Genomic DNA, 8,234 nt, shown 5'->3' with positions numbered 1-8,234 from the left:
ATTACTATAATAATATAATAATAATAAAAATAATTATCATTGTGTCAAAAGAAAAATATAAATAATTTAAAAGTATTTATTAACTATAAAAATGTAACATTAAAATTTAAAATATAAGCAGAAATAAAAAATATAAGCATAGAAAATAGAAATAAATTTCTAATAATCATTAACAATCAAATGTGTCCATTAGTGTGTCCAAAAACAGCAATGCAATAGAATAATTTTGGGTTCCCCAAAGAACCTTCCAATGAACAGTTCTACAAAGAACCTTTTTTTTTCTTAACGTGAAGAATATTTTAATAATTTGAAGAATGTTTTTTTCACACATTTCCATCATGGAACCATCAATTTCAAAATATTTTTTTTATATTATATTTATGTTTATATTCTGTTATATATATATATAATTTATATTTATATTAAATTAAATTATTATAATTTAAAAATATATATTTGCATTTTTATTGGCTATAGAACACTTAAAAATCAGCTATGACTAAACAGTATCGGTCAATATCTACTTACTACATTTCTTGCAAAATAAAAGTTCGAAAGAAAAGCATTTTCTTTCTCTTTTCCTGAAAGCAAACCTCAGAAAAGGCTGTGAGGATGAAAGGATGCACAAATGACAGGCACTAGATCAACAGCATTACAGCGACGGCGGGTTTTTCTTCAGCTTGTGCAGGTGTTTTTACACAACACGGCCACAGCTGAGTGTAAATGGACCAGCCCAGGCCTTATTAGGACTCACAGCATCACGGATAAATATAAAACTCCCGACACGCGCAGCTCCAAACACACAGAGCGTTCTGAGGAGGAAGTGGCTTCTAAAATGTCACAGACTGGTTTCATATTTCCATAGAAAGAGACTGGAGTCTGTTCCCAGAATAACCACAGCCTCTCTGAACAGACTCTCTCTCACACACACACACACACACACAATAGCTTGTTCAAACAGGTATTTATCAATGGCCTTCCTGACAAAAGCAGGTATTATTGTGTGCATGTTTACGACATGTACCTTTGATCAAAACTAGACTCGGCAGATCTGAACTAACAGCTACATACTGCTGAGATGACAAACAAAACAGACTTGCTGCAATGCATTATGGGAGTGACTTCTCTGCAAAGAGAACAATTATAATAAATTATATATTTATAACTTATCAGCTCTTTGGCTAAAAGAAGGCATCTTAGAAGGCAGCATAATATAAAATATAACTATAATATAAAATAATAATAACATATCTTATCTGCTCTTTTACCAAAAGAATGCATCTAAGAAGGCAGAATAATATAAAATATACATATAAAATAATGAAATAACAATATAAAATATAATATATAAAATAAAATATTTTCTGCTCTTTGGTGTCTTTGGTTTAAATTTGTTTAAATATTTATTTTCTTAATTTTTATTTGTAATAAATGTATTTAATTTAAATGATTACTTAATATATAATATAAATATAAAATAGTAATATATACAATTTTAACAGCTCTTTTACCAAAAGAAGGCATCTTAGAAGGCAGAATAATATACAATATAAATATAAAATAATAGCATATAAATAATAAAATAATGAAATAAAAATATCTTATAATAAATAAAATAATATAAAGTTTTATCAGCTCTTTGGCTAAAAAACAAAGCCTCTTAGAAGTCAGCATAATATTTAATGCTGCCTATATAGACATCTTTTTGAGGGTTTTAGGAGAAGCAGGAAGTTGCACCAAAACAACTGATCCTGAAGCCTGCCGTGCCCTGTGTGTCAAGACTAGTTTCTAATCTAATCCGCTCTTTATCTGAAGTCCAGTCCAGAGCAGCGATCAAGTGAAACCATGAGGTGTAATGAGTGAATAATGGCTGGTAATTACGGAGGAGCGGCTGTGGAGATAGACATCATGTTATATAACGCTCCGTTCACACTCGCACACTAATCAGTGTTCACTGAAAAACCTGTTTACTCTGTCAAACAACCCTCCCGTGGTAACAGAAACTCAGCACCCCGAGACTATCACAGCACCATTATGGTATTTTCATGATATTTGACCAACGTATCACTAGATACTTTAAAGAACACCACGATACTGCCATAATAAATGACTAAATAACACAGTAATATCATTGCACATGGTGCACATGATGATTTATATGGAAGTATTTAAATACTACGGTATTACAATGATACATTCCAGATAATATGGGATTATCTGACCCGTGTATAACAAATGAACATGATAGATGACTAAATAACATGGTATTAGTTATATAGTTCATGGATAATTTATAACTAATCCATTACATGACAGTAAAATACAGTAAAATAATTTTGTAACTTGTAACTTTATTATTAGTTTTTGACTATTCATTATAATATGGTATTGTCACATATTATTTATTTAAATCTTTTTTTTTGTGTTATTTTAGTCATTTTTTTTATTTATTCATTAATTTAGTTAAATTTTTATTTTTTTGATTTATTAATTTAGTTAGATTTTTATTTTTTATTTATTTATTTATTCATTAATTTAGTTAGATTTTTATTATTTTTTTTAATTTATTCATTAATTTAGTTAGCTTTGTATTTATTTATTAATTTATTCATTAATTTAGTTAGATTTGTATTTATTTATTCACTCCTTTAGATTTTAATTTTTTCATTTATTTATTCACTCCTTTAGATTTAAATTTTTTAATTTTTGTATTCATTCATTTATTTCGATTTTTATTTATTTATTTATTCATTCATTCATTCATTCATTCATTCATTCATTTATTTATTTATTTATTTATTTATTTATTTATCCATTCATTCATTTAGTTCGATTTTTATTTTCTTTCTTTATTTAGTTAGATTAATTTAGATGGATTAATTAATGAATTTTTATTATTTATTTTTTAGTAAATGACAGATAATGTAATGTATACACATGAAGTGAACACTTGTGCTACATAATATTTACTGTAAATGTGAAAACCCTTACTGTGGTAATACCATGGTGCAGAGTTATTACTTCCAAACACAAACTCTACATTTTTCACTCGGTATTCCACGTTAAAGACTATCATGGTATTACCACGATAAATGTCCCAAAATGATGGTATTACCATGGTATTTGTCCAAATGTTTACTTTAAAGAAAACCACGATAGTGCCATAGTAAAAGACCAAAATACTACGGTACTGCCATGGTACATGTCCAAAACAATCTGAGAATGCAAAAGGCATTTTTTGCAAATGAATTTTTTTCTGCAGTTACACTGAAAAAGACTAGAACACTCAGAAATTGCTAGTAAGTTTCACAAATAATTACTTTTACTTTACTTTTAGTCATTTAGCAGACGCTTTTATCCAAAGCGACTTACAATGAATTAAACATGAAAGACTGAGATAGTAAAATCCTTTTTACAGTGTAACTATATTAAATATGAAAGCAGCTTGTCACTGTGTATTTGGTGCGTCTCACCTCTCTGTCACCTCGACAGCTCAAACTAAACGAACGAAACGCCTCGTTATAATTACAAGTGCAGCTCGTCACTCTTCAGTCTGAGCGTCACTGACGATCAAACACAGACCCCATTTATACTGTGAAATATTAATGCTGTAAATGTGTGTCAAATATTAACGTTTATATTCATATTTATTTAGAATTATTAATTTATAATTAATATTTAAAAAAAATTATATTCACTACTGTACTGTACTGTTATGTATCTGTATATTTAATTATTTTAGTCATTTTTAGCTTATTCTATTTTTTGTACTTATTCAAAAATAATAATAATAAGCTTATTCTATTTTTTGTACTTATTTTTGTACTTATTTAATGTATATTTATTTTAATCAAATTTTAATCAAATTACATAAGTTAGTTAGATCTACTTTTATTATTTATTTATTTTTACACTAATTCATTTTAATCAAAATTGTTAAAATTTATTTTAATCAAAATACTTAACTTAATTAGTAAATTAGATCTTACTTTTATTATTTATTTTTATATTTTACCTTGTTTTTCTCTAAAGTGACTGACCCTGACTGAAGTTACCCTAATTAATTTTAATATTTTTTTATTTATACATTTTTAAAACATTTATTTTAATCAAATTACATGAGTTTGTTAGATTTTGTACTTTTATTATCTAGTTACATTTTTTACACTGTTTCTCTAAATTCTCTGTAATCAAGTTTGTTAGATCTATTTTTATTTTTACACTGTTTTTACACTAGTTCATTTTAATCAGAAATTTTAATTAATTTCTAAAATGTATATTAATCAACTCACAGAACATAATCAGTAAAGTAGACGTTCCTTTAATTATTTATTTTGATATTTTTACTGTTTTTCTCTAAAGTGACGGCTGATTTCATGTTGGTTTATACACAATAACAACAGCAAATGTGACGTTTACAAACGAAGTGAACACTTATGTTACATTGTATTCACTGTAAACTCAATGTAAACTAGTTTAGTGGTAGTTTGACATTTACAATGTTATTTAATGACTACATACATTCATTTATCACAGTATTTCACAGAATACCATGGTATTTAAAGCCTATGACTGCAACTGTACTTCACTGTTATAAACCCACACTGCATGCTTGATCCGGACTAAACCCGACTGACCAGGTTAAGGTTAGTTCGTTTCAGACTCACTTCTGTCCAGAATTAAAACCGCTGAATCTGGATTATAATTAAAGACTGGGACATAATTCCTTACAGTTAAACGCGCTGGTTTCGCTCTTATCAGCGCGTCTCGTTTATCGATAAATTGAGATTGAGATCATATCGTTACCTTTCTGGAGCTTCCGCCTCAAATCCTTCACCGGTCCTGAAGTGAAACAACAACGAGACAAAATAACGAGAAAGCGGGATTTCCCACTTTCTCTCAGCGTGTGTGTGTGTGTGTGTGTGTGTGTGTGTGTGTGTCGCACTGGCCGCGTCTCAATCCCTCTCGCTCCGTCTACGTTGACAGCGAGTGGGCGGAGCCCTGCACGCACACGTGACACCCCGCGCGCTGTCTACACAGGCGCCGCACTCGGGATTGGACCACAGCCCATGACGTCGACATGATACTACACACCTTACACGGGTTCTCTGAATATAACATACACTCCCAATCGCAGTTTTATTAATATTCTGAATCAGATATTTTTTTCATTTTTAGTAGTTTTTGTATTTTATCTATAGGCCTATAGTTTTTATATATATTTTTAGTTTTAAATAATTTAATTAATTTTTAAATATTTGTTATTTTTAGTACATCAACTTAAACTAAATGTTTTCTTTGCAACTAGCTGAAATTAAGTTTTTTTAAATAAAAAAATATCTCAATCAACATTTCAAGTAACAAAAGTTTTTAGTTTCAGTTTTAGTTAACTATAATAACACAGACACACACACACACGCACGCACACACACTCACACACACGCACTCACACGCACACACGCTCACTCCCACATGTTGTGTTTCCATGTTTTAACACACACACACACACACACACTCACACACACACACACACACACACACATATATATATATATATATATTCATTGTAATATATTGTATAAAATATTAAACTAACAATTTTTGGAGATCATATTTAAAAAATCTACTACCACAAAACCTTTATGTTTACAATCATTCTGGAAATAAATAAATAAATAAAAATAATAAATCAGTCAGAAACCAAGACTTAATCATCTCATTTTGCATCTCAATTCAATTTTTAGATATTTGTACTAGAAAACAAGACAACAAATATTTGTTCATTTATTTTTTTTTGCGTTCAAGGATGTTTGAATGAGTTTCAAAAGAGCTGAAAAACTGCACTGACGTGTCACATTACAACAGCTGTAGCGCTTGATTATTTAAAGCATTTAAGTAAATGATATGATTGACATCAGCTCGTTCTTCTCGTCCGTCCTGACGGTGAAGGCATTTTGTGGAAATGCAAGATTCAGGAGCGACAAAAACCCCCAAAGAACTGCACTGGATTGACAAACATTTATTAAAAACAGATTAAATATTGTTTTCTTACAAAATATATTATTAGATGGGTTTTACCATTATATTTCACATTACAAGAGCACGTGATTATTTAAAGCTTTACAGGATGCTCAGAAAGGTACTTTTACCACAAACCATCATTTGTCTAAGTATTATACATACTGTATGTGACCTGGAGCACAAAACCAGTCACATTCAGGGCTTTCCAGAGACACCAGATGATTGGATGTTTCTCCGTCACCACTCCCTCTCCTTGCTCTTTAAAAACGCCTGACATTCATTTAGTGATCAAGTGTAACACCCTAACGGAAATATGATAATATTTTGTAATTATCATTTAAATCTGACTAATTGACAAATTGTTTGTCATAAATCAACATCTCAGGAAAATGTTATGGGGTTTCAAATCAAAATATGAGCTTCTGTTATGAAACCGGACGTTGATTTCATACATGTCCACCGTAGAGGACACCAGGACTTAAAGCATGTTTATTACACATTTTGGGAGACGCAACAAATGAATAGAGAAAAAATTATATATCATTATTCCTATTAAATGTTAGATATTATTATGAAAATCTTGCTAATTATTACTCCCATTATTGCACTTATTTGTTCATTCTATGTTGCCCCAAAAACACGTTAATATGCAAATTAGATACAGTTTATAGATACATTGGAAAAACTCGTTTATGGCCATTTTACACACATTTTGCATAAAGAAAAATGTTTTTAAAAAATATCTTTCATAACATAGTTGAGAATCATCTTTATGTAAAGTTTGGTATAAAAAAATTAAAATTGATTTGTGGTTAAAACAAAAATCCCACTCTTTTTGCCTTTTCATGTTTATTCATGTATTTTTATTAAAAAAAAAAAACAGGACTTTTTAAAGTCCCGATGTCTTCTACAGAGGACATGGCATAACATATGAATAAAATATCATTTTTCAAAAATTGTATTATGCTCTAAACAATGTAATGACATGACAAAATACTAAATTCACTTAACTGTTTTTTCCTGGTAGTCAGGAGGATACAATGTATTGTTGTCTATTGCTACAAATATACCCCAGCGACTTAACACTGCTTTTGTGCTGCAGGCTCACATATGATATGATACAGCACATAGATTGGCTCACGTTTAATGAAATCCCAAAATATTTGTATAAAAAGTGAATCCTGACTAAATGAGAATGCAGTAGTTTAACGTGTGCTTGTTCTGAATCAGAGGAATGCATGTAGTTTACATCGACACACAGCATACATTAAATTCATCTAATGTCAGCTGTGTTGGTTCACACTCAGATGTCATGGAGTCCACACACCAGGTTTGCAGGCACTGATATATCTGCAGAAACAGTTGAAAATAATAAACCCATCAAATGAAGCTGAGTATGAGCAATAGGACACACCCGAGCAACGACAGAAACACGTGTTATCACTCATCCTGCAGTTAGACACATCCCTACAGACTGAGAAACACGTGCACTCATAACATCGCTGCAAACACAAATCAACTATCAGGTCTGACCGCAAGTCTCACCGGTTCTCACGTGTCCAAGACGAGGACAACACGCCGATCTGAGTGTGTGAAAGTGTGCGAAACAAAGCATCAAGATTACGAACGGATAAAAATAACAGCACACAGGTTTAAAATCACACGAGGGGGAATAAATCTCTTTTTGATTTATGGAGATATTATATAGACTACCAATCAAAAGTTGGGAATAATGACGATTTGTAGCATTCTCTTCTCTTCTGCTTGACCAAAAATACAGTAAAAATTTTGAAATATTATTAGAATCTAAAACAGCTGTTTTCTATGTGAATATCTGTTAAACTGTAATGTATTTCTGTGATGCGCAGCTGTATTTTCAGCATCATTACTCCAGTCTTCAGTGTCACATGATCTTCAGAAATCAGTATAATATGCTGATTTGAAAATTAATTAATACTTTTATTAATCAAGGATGCATTAAATTGATCAAAAGTGAGAGTACAGACATTTATAATGTTACAAAAGATTTCTATTTCAGATAAATGCTGTTCTTTTGAACTTTCTGTTGATCTGTGAATCCTGAAAAATACAATGCATCACAGTTTCCACAAAAATATTAATGTTTTCAACATTGATAACAATCAAAAATGTTTCTTGAGCAGCAAATCAGCATATTATACTGATTTCTGAAGATCATGTGACACTGAAGACTG

The 8,234-nt window shown here is 30.3% G+C and overlaps 1 protein-coding gene across 1 annotated transcript in view; it reads right to left on the bottom strand.

The window, feature by feature from the left end:
* The window catches only part of LOC107697568 (pleckstrin homology-like domain family B member 3), a 25,342-nt gene extending 20,368 nt beyond the window's left edge, over positions 1-4,974 (bottom strand). The window contains exon 1 of the mRNA XM_016498367.1: positions 4,807-4,974. The gene's annotated coding sequence lies outside the window, so the exon portion shown is untranslated. The remainder of the gene's footprint in view (positions 1-4,806) is intronic.
* Positions 4,975-8,234: the final 3,260 nt, after the last annotated feature.

This window comes from Sinocyclocheilus anshuiensis, unplaced genomic scaffold (genome assembly GCF_001515605.1).
Source record: "Sinocyclocheilus anshuiensis isolate Anshui unplaced genomic scaffold, SAMN03320099.WGS_v1.1 scaffold1312, whole genome shotgun sequence".
Classification (NCBI taxonomy): Eukaryota; Metazoa; Chordata; class Actinopteri; order Cypriniformes; family Cyprinidae; genus Sinocyclocheilus; species Sinocyclocheilus anshuiensis.
This window is presented reverse-complemented; position numbering and strand designations above follow the sequence as displayed.